Genomic DNA, 12,098 nt, shown 5'->3' on the forward strand with positions numbered 1-12,098 from the left:
GTTGCTGCCTACCACAGCCATTACACAGGGAGTGAGTGGCTTTCTTTGCTGCTGTCATTTTACTTAGATTGTCCTCCCCTGTAATGAACTTCTTCAATACGAGGGGGAGAAGGACGTAACAATACTCTATAATGAAAATGTAACACTTTTATAGCTTTTTGGGAGACATCCACATCCCCAATTACCAGGCATTATACATTTGCCATTCATACAGCATCGAGTCGTTGCCTTTGAGTTGTCACCATGGAGAATAAAAGCAGGAAAAGCTCCCACCAATCTGCCTTTTTATTATCCTGCAGGCAAATAATTTGCCCAATTTTTTCTAAGATATGAGCAGTTTATATGAGTAGTTTTCAATCCATTTTTTTGATTACTGGGCAATAAACCAAATATTTTCCAGTGGAGCAGTAGACCCTCTATAAATCTCATACCATTCACAGGATAACATACAAAAAACCATTCTGCCCAGTATTTTTATATAAAAAATCCATGCAGGTACTCTATGGAGCCACACTCCTTCAGAGAAAGGATAAATTCTCCCCTGCTCTTGGAGATGTAAAACTTTTATTCAGAAAACTTTTATCTTTTTAGTACAAATATATTCTTGTGGTCTCTTTGTCCTAAGATCTGCAATACTCTGGACTGATTATTTTTGTGTCACAAACAATCAACTTCATTTGGATCCTGTCTCAGTGTTGTAAATAATGGATTAAGACTCACATCGTTTGTAGGTGTAACCTAAACAGCATTTACACGTTTAGATCGTGTCTGATAGGCGTTATCAGCAGTCAGGTGCAGGAGCAGCAGCTCCCAGCTCTGCCCTGTATTTCCCTCTGCAAGGCAGACCATCCCTTGGCTCTGAAAATTGTCACTCATCCTCTATTTTACCACCTGTGAAAGTGCTCAGTGTTTCTTTGGGCTTCTTTATCACTCCTCTGTCCATCCCTCAATGCTCCCCCTCTGCAGAAGTCTCCAAGCCAACATGGAGCAGGAAAGGTGTCCATACATTAAAGACTGATGAGGGTGAGGAAGACCTGACAACAGAGCTTCAGAGCTTCACCCAGCTCAGAGCTCTGCAGGAAATCACCTTGGATGGGAAAGTGTCTGTGCCAGCCAAGGAGAGGTGCCCTGCAGCTCCCACTGCAATTCCTGGTTGCAACTTGTACACATATCCATAAGCACATGGCTGTATTTGTGATTCAGGGCCATTTCTGAATTAGAGAAAGGAGTCTGAAAAAATTGCCTCAAATGGCACAGGACAACCTATTACAGTAGGTGTAGTGTTTTCATTTAGTCCTTGCTATGTGACAGAAATCCTTTCTGCTTACATGTCATGTTGTTTCCATCAGCCTCTCCAGAGCAGGTGGGAGTGATTTTCATGTCCCAGTTATCAGATCTTCTCTTGGAGCAACAAATCACTCAGTGCACTTGTCTCTGAATAGGTACTCCAGGGCAGTGAGAGGCAGGGCTCCAACTGGTTGCATTTCACAGTCAAGAGCTTTCTAAATCATTAATTAATTTAGTCTTTGAAAGTTCTTTGCTTCCTGGCAAAACCAGAATGTGTGTTTCTACAGGCCTCAGGCCTGCTCACCTTGGAATTTAAGTTTTGGCAAGGAGTTTTAACATCCAGTAGGGTGGAGATCAGGTAAAGCAGCAGCACAAAAAGTTAAAAGGTTTACCTTGTGTGAAGTGTGTAAGAGATATGTAAAGTGTGTAAAAGGTGTAAAGATACACTGCCCACTGCTGTGTCCTTCTTAAGGACCAGTCTGTGTGTGTTTGGGTTTTTTTTCTTCCTTTCTTTTTCCTCTTTAAATAGAAATACATATTTATCTATATAAAATTTTTTGTCTTCGCTCCTCAGAAGAGAGATCTGAGGCTGCCTTCTGTTCAGGCCAGTAATGTGCCTGCATGAAAAATCTCTCTCCCCAGTTTCAGTAAAATGCAACCCAGGCTGGTTCTTGTGAATAGCTGTAAAAGGAAAGTTGCTGTAGCAGAACTCTGTAATCAAGAGGTCTCCATGGACAGACTGTCATCCTGATGAGAGACACTTCTTAATTAAGAGAAGATGCTGCATTGTAGGGGAAACATTCCTGTGTCCCAACTTCCCTCATCATATCAATGAGCCTGGAGTTACAGAGCTCCCAACAACAAGGGGCTTTAGAGGATTTCAAGAGAGTTATAAGTCTGCAAGTTCAACACTGAAGCATGTGCAGCATGCAGAGAACACATTTCAAAATGTTTTTGAAGAGCAGAAGCCTAGTTTGTACTGCTTCACAGATCTTTGAAAGGCAGAGTGTGGATAGCATCCCAAGTATTGGTGGGAACATCTGAGATCCACACACTTCTGTGAAAAGCTCAACCTTACTTGCAAGAAAATCAATTGAAAAGCTGCCCTTGCAGCTAAGCTTAACTGATTTCCTGTTTGAGCATCTCAATTACACTTGATTTCGTGATTAAACTCATTCAGATTAATGGGAAAACAAAAAAAAGTCATGGTCAAAATACAGAAAGAACAGTTTAGGGGAGTGAGAGAAAACACTGGTGTTTGTGAAGCAGCTAGGAGAGTCTGGAAAAGGAAAACAGCTGCCTGCAGATGAGCACTAAATTCAAGCAAAGGGAAAGGTAACACGTTGGGGTGCTTCAGACATCGAGTGGCAACACAAAAATGCTGCATGAGCATTGATCACCTCACTCAGCTGATCAGGACTCTTGTTGTTTCACCCTGTGCAATACAACTCCAGGGAGTGAACCTGGGTGCTGTCCCTGCCCATCTGCTCTGCATGAAGTATCAGTGTACTATATTCTCTATGTATGGTATATTCTGGAGTAAAATTATTTGCCACAGCCCACATTCAGTCACTCTCATTGCCAGGCTGTCCATGGGGGCACAAGGTGCACCAAAGCCAACATGTGGTCCTGGCCACAACCAGTTAGGTGGCAACCTGGCATTTTTAGAACATGACAGCCATCTCTCTGAGAAGTCATGCAGTCAGGCAAGTCCTCACAGAGTTTTGTTTGCCATCATCTCTAGAAAGAGGCTGATCCCAAAATGGCCCTCTGCCTGTTCTTCCTGTACCTCAATGAATGACTAAGAGAGAACATGAAAAGTGTGGCACAGAAAATGTCCTCAGCTGTTCATAGCTCTCCCACTCTGCCTGGCTCCCAGCTAAGGGAACCTGAATTAAACATGCAATGAAGCTGAATTGGATGCTGTGGGCTCATTTGAAAATTAAACAGAAACAATTTTATAGCAGAAGAGTTCACCTGGGTTAATACTGCTTGGCTTCTGTGCCCCTGGCACCTTTTACTCTGTGTCACCCCCCTGGCCTTGCTTTGTCCCTTCCACAAATGTACACAATTGGCTGCAACTCCAGCTCTGAGGCAAGAGACATCTTTTCAGCTGCTTCATGGGGGCAGAATTACCATTCAGAATAAATAAATGGTTTGGTAACAGCTTGTGCAGCAAGGACAGCACCAAAATGAATTGTAGTTTCCATCTTCTGGTGGCAGTGGACTTCCTGATGGGTCTGGGAAAGCAGAAACAACGACAATGTGACCGGATTTTTCAGGTCTAGCCCTTCTTGGAAATATAAAAAAAAAGAGGAAGAAAAGCAACAAACCTCTTAAAATATGTACTTTTTGGGAACTAACAGCAATACTGGCCACATTATTTATTTCTTTTTTTTTTGGCCAGTCTTTTCTCTGACTCCAAACCTCTCAGTGGTACATACCCTGCTCCTGATGAGCCTGTGGTCTAGATTGGACTAAATGAGTTTGGAATGAACTCTGAGAAGTCTGTCATTTGAAAAGCATGGATCATCTCATGGGTCTTAAGAGCACAGCCATGTGAACGCTTACTCAGCACAACTGCATTATTCAGGCTCTCAGGGAGAAGGTGGGAGTAGAGACCAAATGACTTAAACTAGATCTGCTGCCAGTGGAGCAAGAAGTTGTGCCCTTTGTGGCAGCAGTTGGTGGCTAAGGGAGGCATGGATGTATCCACATTACTCAGACTGATATTCCAGTCATATTCTGGTCACAGCCTCCTTGCTTCCTAGGGATCCTGTGCTCCTCATGCTGAGGAATGATCTCCCCTGTTTGGGAGCTCACCCCTGTGTGAAAGATCGCTGTTTGTACCAGGCCTGTGTGTGGTGCTGAAAATAAAAATTCTGCAGCACAACAGATTTGATGGCTTCACTCTCTTGCCTGAAGCACACTGTGATTTCTTCCCTTGTTTGTCTTCGTGGGTGGAACAGGCATTTCAGTCTATACTGCCACACTCATTACAGGGAGTTCTTCCATGCTAGAGATATTAACATCTTTGTTATTACTGCCAGTTCCCTCCTCCTCCCCCGTACCAAGCGGTTGCCTGAGCTAGAATTCCTGTTGAGGACACACTTCCAGTAGTAGTATTCTCCTCCTCAAAGTGAAGAAGATCACTTCAGAGGCCAGATCCTTCTGCTTTCTCAGAATCCTGCATCCTTCATGTTCCTTAGAAAGTAATTATTAAAACTGTCAAAACCACTCACAGAAACATCACAGAAATGCTCGGAGTCAGTCAAGAAATCGTAATTACCTCTTTGTAGTCATTAACAATGCAAAACCATGGTATTTGAATTCAAAAGTTTTATCCAAGAGAAAATGTTGAACATTTAATAGAAAATCAGTTTGACACAGCTTATTTTTGAAGTGCCATCATTCTTCTGTTCATCATTTTCCTGTTCATTTTCAGTTCATCAGACAATTTAAAGATTAGAATTGAAAAAGTCATCCTAAATACTTTTTAAAGACTTACAAAAACATTCATAAAGTGCCAGCCACAAAAACACCTAAACAAAACTCTGAGAGAAACACCTATTAGGATTTTAGTTTAGTTAACTGCTGCTTAGGACTAAGCTGTCAGACAGTAGCATGATTTGTGGAATTGTCCATTTAACAATGAAACAACCCAGCAAACACACTGTTCCACAGACATGGCCCCAGAACAGCATCAGCTGGATCCACAATATGCACACAGAGGCACCCAGCACAGCATTGTGGGGGTTTGAAATAAATAGATGCAAACATCATCTAAAACCAAGACTACCGGTGTCATAATCATATTTTCTGGAACAATTCCTTCGCCAAGATTTCTTCTCCCAGGAAGCTGAGAAGCCTCAGAGAAAAATGAAAACAATAATTATCTGATTGCTTCTCCTGTGTTTGCTGCTTTGGAATGTTGTTTAGAAATTGTTTATCCAACATGTGAATTGATTTAACTTATTGACCAATCACAATCCAGCTGTGTCAGGACTCTGGAAGAGGTCACGAGTTTTTAATTAGTATCTTGTTAAGCCTTCTGTAAGTATCCTTTCTATAATCTTTAATATAGTTTTAGTATAACATTTCTTTAATATAAGTACATAAAATAATAAATTAACTTTCTAAAAACATAGAATCAAATTCTCAATTCCTCCTTCATCCTAGAAACCCCAAAAATACCATGTACTGGCATGTGGGAGATGTGGATTCTACTGGAAGCAATCATCCCAGGCTGTGACCTTACTGTGAGGGAAAACACAGGCAGCTGGTACAGGAAACAGGTACAATTTTTAGCTGGTTTTTACTGGGATAAAAATCACTCATCTCTAGAAATAACAGAAAAAGACACTGATCCTCATAACATCTCTAGGTTCTTTCTGTCCTTGAAGGTACCATGAACAGCAGAGCCAAGGGCAGTGCTACACGTGTCTCCCTATCCCCAAAAAACCTTCCCACATTCCTGATATTCCCTTTTCCTGCACACCCTTACCTGCAAGCTGACAAAGCAAGCAGGCTGCCTTCCCTGAGGGGGAAAGAGCAAAATCTCCATGTGACCTGCATAAAACAGAGCAGCTCAAATAGCACTGAGGCAGCCCAGAGAGCATTTTGCTTGCTGTGTGTTTGTAAACTTACATCACTTGTTCCTCACCCACGTGTGTCTCCTCCAAGGCTTTGTATTCTTGCTCTTCTCCTTGGTCCATCTGTGCAGTTCCATCAGGTTCAGCAACCAGGAACCCTTCCTGCAGGAGCAAACAAAAGCAATCTTAGTTGAATATTTAAGAGGTCTTAAAATCTACTGCCCCTGCTGAATATTGGGAACAAACAGAGTGGTTACTTAAAAGAATGGAGTCAACTGAGCAACAAACATTTATGGACATCTTGTGTACTACTGAAGCATGTCAGAACATGCCCCAGATGTGCTGGGCTCAGAATTGGTTGACAGTAATCATAGATACAGGTGTCAGAAAAGAGCAAAACCCAGTCACACTTACTTCTTCAATAATGACAGCCAAAAGTCTTATTACTCTCCTAAAAGTATTTTAAGTAGAAGTTTACTTCTTAGACACCAAAACCTGATTTTTGTATTTGCTATCTCTTCTTTCTCCTCCAAGACTCTCAGTCTTGAGGCAGAAAAGCCCAAAAAACCCCCCCAATTTGATGTCTTGTCTGCTCTTGCTGGATTCTGTCACTTCCCAGCCTGGCATCCCTGCTGAGCTCCAACAGCCACCATGAATGCAACTGCTGGGCAGGCTGCCCTTGCAAATGCCATCAACACCCAAGACAAGAATTTTTCTGTCAGTATTTACTATTTTGAGGCCAAAACCAGCCAAACTGTAAGCAACAGCAGTTAGAATCAAGAGGGCTGGCATTAGCAGCTGCTGCAGGAAAAAAAAAGCAGAAGAACAGGGAAAATATAATGGTAAGAAAGATCCCATTTTATTTTAAAATGTAAGAATCAAAGATAGCAGGAAAGAGATGCTGGGGGGATAAATCTAGGAGCAGGGAGTGGTGTGTACCACAGCTAAAGCTGAGATCACTCATGGGAATATTTTTAAAGCTTTTAAGACATTAGTAGTTTTAGAGTTACATGTTTTCATCACTTCAAAGATGCTGCAGAACCACTCAAGCTCCAGATGGAGCTGACTTACTGGACTGGTGGGCAAAACACTGCAAACTGATGGGTGCCCAGACCCCTCCATCCACCACCAGCTATTTGACTGTGGGAATAAGGGATTGGATAGTGTCAGAACCAAGGAGACAGCTCAGGTGAACAGGACAGTTTTGTACCTCAGATGCCAGGGATTGCCAAGTCACCAGTTTTGAAATCTTTTATTCTCCGTGGCAAAGCTGGACAGAAGGAAAGTGAGCAAGCAAAAGAGAAAGGCTGCAATTGTGAGCTGCAGAATCATGAAGGAAAACATAAACAGACAAGCAAAATGGAAGTTTTAGCAAAAATAATTAAAAAAACCACCTTAATCTGAGTCCCTACTTCAAATATTTGCTGAATGCTGAAGTGGGCCACCTGTGCAGATGGATTGTTTCCAGCAGCTCCAAGCTGATATATAAAGGGAGGTTGCTTTCTGCAGCCCTGCAGCTCTCAGGATTTTGCCTCTCCAAGCTATTTCCATGCTGCAAGGTGCACCAGATGGGCAGCCCCTTCTCCAGAGCTGCAGTCAGAACCCTGTCCACACACAGATATTTTCCCCTGGGCAGCTCACCACAAACAGGAGGGTTTTGCTCTGAAAGCTGTTAGCAAACAGAAACTTTGGAGAGCAAATCCATCAGCATTTCAGAGGTGATACCAGCACCTGACAAATGCCCAGCAACCGCTGCCCTGGGGAGCATCTCAGCAGAGAGGCAGGGTAGAAGGAAGAGTTCCCTTCTGACCCTGCAAAAATTCCTAGTTCAGGCTGCCACTGGCACACTGCTGCTATGCTCAGATTGGCTGTGCAGGAAGCAGGTAACTTCTATAGAACAAGATAGTCAGGAGGAAGAGAGAACTTCCTCCTTTTCCCAGTATCACAGTCATGTCTCCATGAAAGGAGGGCACAAACTGCACCAACAGAGGGGACACTCCTGCAGGGATTTCATCTGTTAGCCTGTTAGCACTAGCAGAAGCATAGCCTTGGGTGTATTGAGTTAGTGCTTGAATGTGAAAACCAAAACAGGGAGATCTGTGTGTGTGAGGTTCCTGTAGGCAATGCCCACAGCTTTACTAAGACAAGGCATGGAGGGTACTCAATCTGGACCTCCACTGAGGCTTTGCAAACACATCATACTGTTCCCAGGGCTTTGGCTTTATTGTTGTCATAGCCTATTTTTGCATCTGGGTCCTACAATGGATGCTCTTTACCTTGGCTACTCAATTTCTGTTCTGACCACTCAGCCCTGTATTCCTGCCATGGCTGGAGTGAGGTGTGGAGGTCATGGGACTCATCCCAGTGCAGAGCTCCACACTGATTGCATTTGCCACAATCCCCATGTCAGGAAGGAATGATGAATCTGACTCCATGTTCTCAGAAGGCTAATTTATTATTTTATGATACTATATTATATTAAAGAATACTGTACTAACTAACTAAAGAATACAGAAAGGATACTTACAGAATACTGAAAAGACAATAATGAAAATATGTGATTAGATAATATGATAATATGTGTGTGTGTGATGCTCTGCCAGCTACATGAAAGAAAACTGGGAGGGAGCACAGCTGGGATGCGTGACTGGAAGTGGCTGGAGGGATATTCCACACCACAGAACTCATGCCCAGTGTATAAACTGGGGGTTACTTGGGAGTGGGACCAATCTGGGTTCAGGAAGGGGATGGTGAACAATTGCGTTGTGCTCACTCTTTTGTTTTGTTTGTTTGTTTGTTTCCCCGTTCCCTTTATATTATTATTTACCATTATAATTACATTTTACTTAGTTTTCAGTCATGAAACTGTTCTTATCTCAACCTAAAAGTTTTACTTCTGATTCTGCTCCCCACTCCACCAGGCTGAAATGGAGAGAGGGAGGTGGAACAAGAGGTTCTGTGGTGCTTCATTTCCAGCTGGGCTTACAGCACGGAGCAAGCAGGAGCTGTGACATCTCACTGCCAGGCTTAGCTTCAGGGCAGACAGGAAAGCAGCTGATCTGGGGGGGTATAGCACTTAATCAGTGTTGGAAAACAGGACACACAGGAGTTCCTTGTGAGGGCACTGTGCTGTGCAAGATGGGACAAGAAATGGAAAGTCACTGTTCTGGAATTATTTGCCTTTATGTGTAGCTTCCCCAGTGGAATGAAATGTACACATGTTTTTACACTGTGCTGCCGGCTCTTAATTTCTCCAGATAACACATACCTGGAGGGAAGAAATAATTTGACTCTGCATGTTTCCATGAAATGTGGGGGAAGATGTGAGAGCTTGGGTGTGTTTTCTTGAGTTCCTCCCACGCTGATGCTGGAGAAGTTCTCCCTACACAGGAGGTGACATGGGAAAGGATTTGCTTAGGCACAGTAACACTTGGGTTTCCCTGCCACCTTACCAGAGCACTGTGAGCAGGTTTGCAGACAGAGGAAGCCACCCTGTGGCCACAGGCATGAGACAGCAGTTGGATTTCCTGAAGCTGTAAAAAAACCAAGTTGTTTTTCACCTTGGCCCTGGTATCCCAACTGATGAATACACTGCATTTATGGGTGATGGTTTTGCTCGCAGCTTACAATACAGAAAATTACCCAGCCTTTCTAGGAGCTAAAACATCCAAGTGCCTAGTTTGTGCTTAGCAGTGGTACAAAACAGGCTGGCCATGAGTTAAGGACCCACAGGATGGCAAAGAAAGGAGTGTTTTTTCAGGAATGTGAAAATCTTTCCTGGTAACGAAGAGAAAAATACTGTAAAAGCCTCCAGATTCCTTTTTCACTTCAAGCTATTGTTAGCAGGGCAGAAACAATGGGAATTAGTCAGCAACCTTAGTCACAGTGTGCCCGAATTGTATGGGAACTGCAGTGAGACATGAACAGGGTTCAGTGCTGTCCTGCTGAGGCTTTGTTTGTTAAAGTTAAAATACCAATTTGCATTAAAGACCTTTTCTGTTGGAGAAGTGATGACTGATACAGGCTCATTAGGCTCCGTGGCTGTGTACAGATGGAGAAACAGTCGTCAACAAAATAAGATGGGAATACTGAAGCAGAATGAAAGGGAAAACACAACCCCATCAATTTACAAAACACTACAGCTGACAGGCACATTGCTGTATCCTCCTCGTGCTTGTGCCATGCAGCACATTTGCTTAGAAGTGTGCAGGGTTGGAGATCACTGTGCTCACAGGCTAAGCATGAATGTATGCAGAAGGACAAAAAGGGGAAGCTGGCTGGTTGCTGGAACTCCATCACTGGAGGATTTTGGAGTGTGGCTCTGTTGTATTTGCAGGGAGCCCTGTGGCAGGAAGGAATGATGACTCTGACTCCATGTTCTCAGAAGGCTAATTTATTATTTTTTGATACTATATTATGTTAAAGAATGCTATACTAAACTATACTAAAGAATACAGAAAGGATACTTACAGAAGGCTAAAACGATAATAAAGAAAACTCCTGACTCTTTCCAGAGTCCTGACACAGCTTGGCACTGATTGGCCAAAGAGTCAAAGCAATTCACATGAAACCAATGAAACAACCACCTGTTGGTAAACAATCTCCAAACACATTCCAAAGCAGCAAAACACAGGAGAAGCAAATGAGATAAGAATTTGTTTTCCTTTTTCTCTGAGGCCTCTTAGCTTCCCAGGAGCAAATCCTGGGCAAAGGGATTTTCCAGAAAATATGACTGTGACATGGCCCTGCCTAATCTGATCTGGTGCTGGTGACAGTCCTGCTTTGAGCAGGAGGTGGATTCCAAAGGTTTCTTCCAATCAGCATTCTGTGTATTATTTCAGCAGTTTCTGAGCTATTACAGATTTTTTTGAAATCTGAGAACTCTTTTTATGCCATATTGTCTCCATACTGCAGACAGTTCAACAATTATAAGTTGGTAATTTGGGAGAAATCTTCAGAAAAAGATTTGTCTGTCTTGAAAATGTGTAAAGCAATGAAATGTAGAAAATGGTCAATGTGACTGTATTTCAAGGAAAAGGGAAAGAAACAAAGTAACTGCAGGTTGATATAAATGACAAGCCAGCATTTACTACATCACTATTAAAATAAAACTGCCTGAATGTAGACAGAAGGTATAAAAAACATCTTGCATTTCAGAATATCTGTAATAGTTCATAAACACTACCATATCAAGCCTTGGCTCCATTTTTTTACAACATCAGAGCAATTTCAGCCTTTGATGACTTTGAACTTCAGCTGGCTAGTGATTTAACAATCACCTTTCCTTTATTTTTGGTTTTGTTTTGACAAGACCAATATATCAGTTTTAAAAGTCCCCATGCTTTTATTGTTAAAAGTATTTTGTCTCTAAAAAGTCCACGATGCTTAAATAATTGAAATGACCAAACTTTCTCAATTGGAGAAAAGCAGTGAAAAAACCCTGGTGGGAATGACAGAGTAAGGAGAGGTACTGAACTGTTCTTCCATTTTGCAGCAAGCTCCAGCTAGTCTTGGCCTTTGCATTTCTCTTGGCTTTGCAGTGCTGAAAGGAACGCTGTACCTACCCAGCAGCTTTTATAGAAATTCATTTTAGAAATGAATTTACACACACTTTTTTAGAAATTAATTTACGCTGAGCAAAACTGCCATCTAAATAGAAAGGAGTAAGTTTAATAAAGCCATTTGAAGAATTGTGGCTGCCCACTGAAGATTGTTTCTTAAATTTAGGTATTGATCTACCATTTTCACCTGCACTGAAAAAACTTTTGGTGATACATCAATCACTTATATGCAGAGATCACCAACACTCTGAGGAGCTGCTAAAAGAGAAATAAACAAGGAGAGCAGTTTGCTGCCTTACTCTTCTTCAAGCCCATTTGACAGGAAACTCTATTCCAAGCATTTCAGCCCCATCAAAACAAGGAGTTTTTGTAGCCTGGAGAAGATTGCTTGTTAACACTGCAGAAAGTTAAGTGAAGTGCTTTCCAAGCAGATAATGGCAGCCCTTGGTTTGGATGTGAAGTATTAAATCTTCCCCCTCTCCCAGTGGTTTATGATGTTGGAGATGCACATTTTTCACAACACAGCAGGTGCCGGTACTGCAGGAGAATTCCATCTTAAGGTATTCATATTTTGTTTGATTAAGAATTGCTGCTTTAAGCTTCTTACATTGAGGTGAATCTACTAGCAGCCTTAAAAATGGGTGCAGAAAGAAGAGCT

The sequence above is a fragment of the Ammospiza nelsoni genome, chromosome 2 (assembly GCF_027579445.1).
Source record: "Ammospiza nelsoni isolate bAmmNel1 chromosome 2, bAmmNel1.pri, whole genome shotgun sequence".
NCBI lineage: Eukaryota > Metazoa > Chordata > Aves > Passeriformes > Passerellidae > Ammospiza > Ammospiza nelsoni.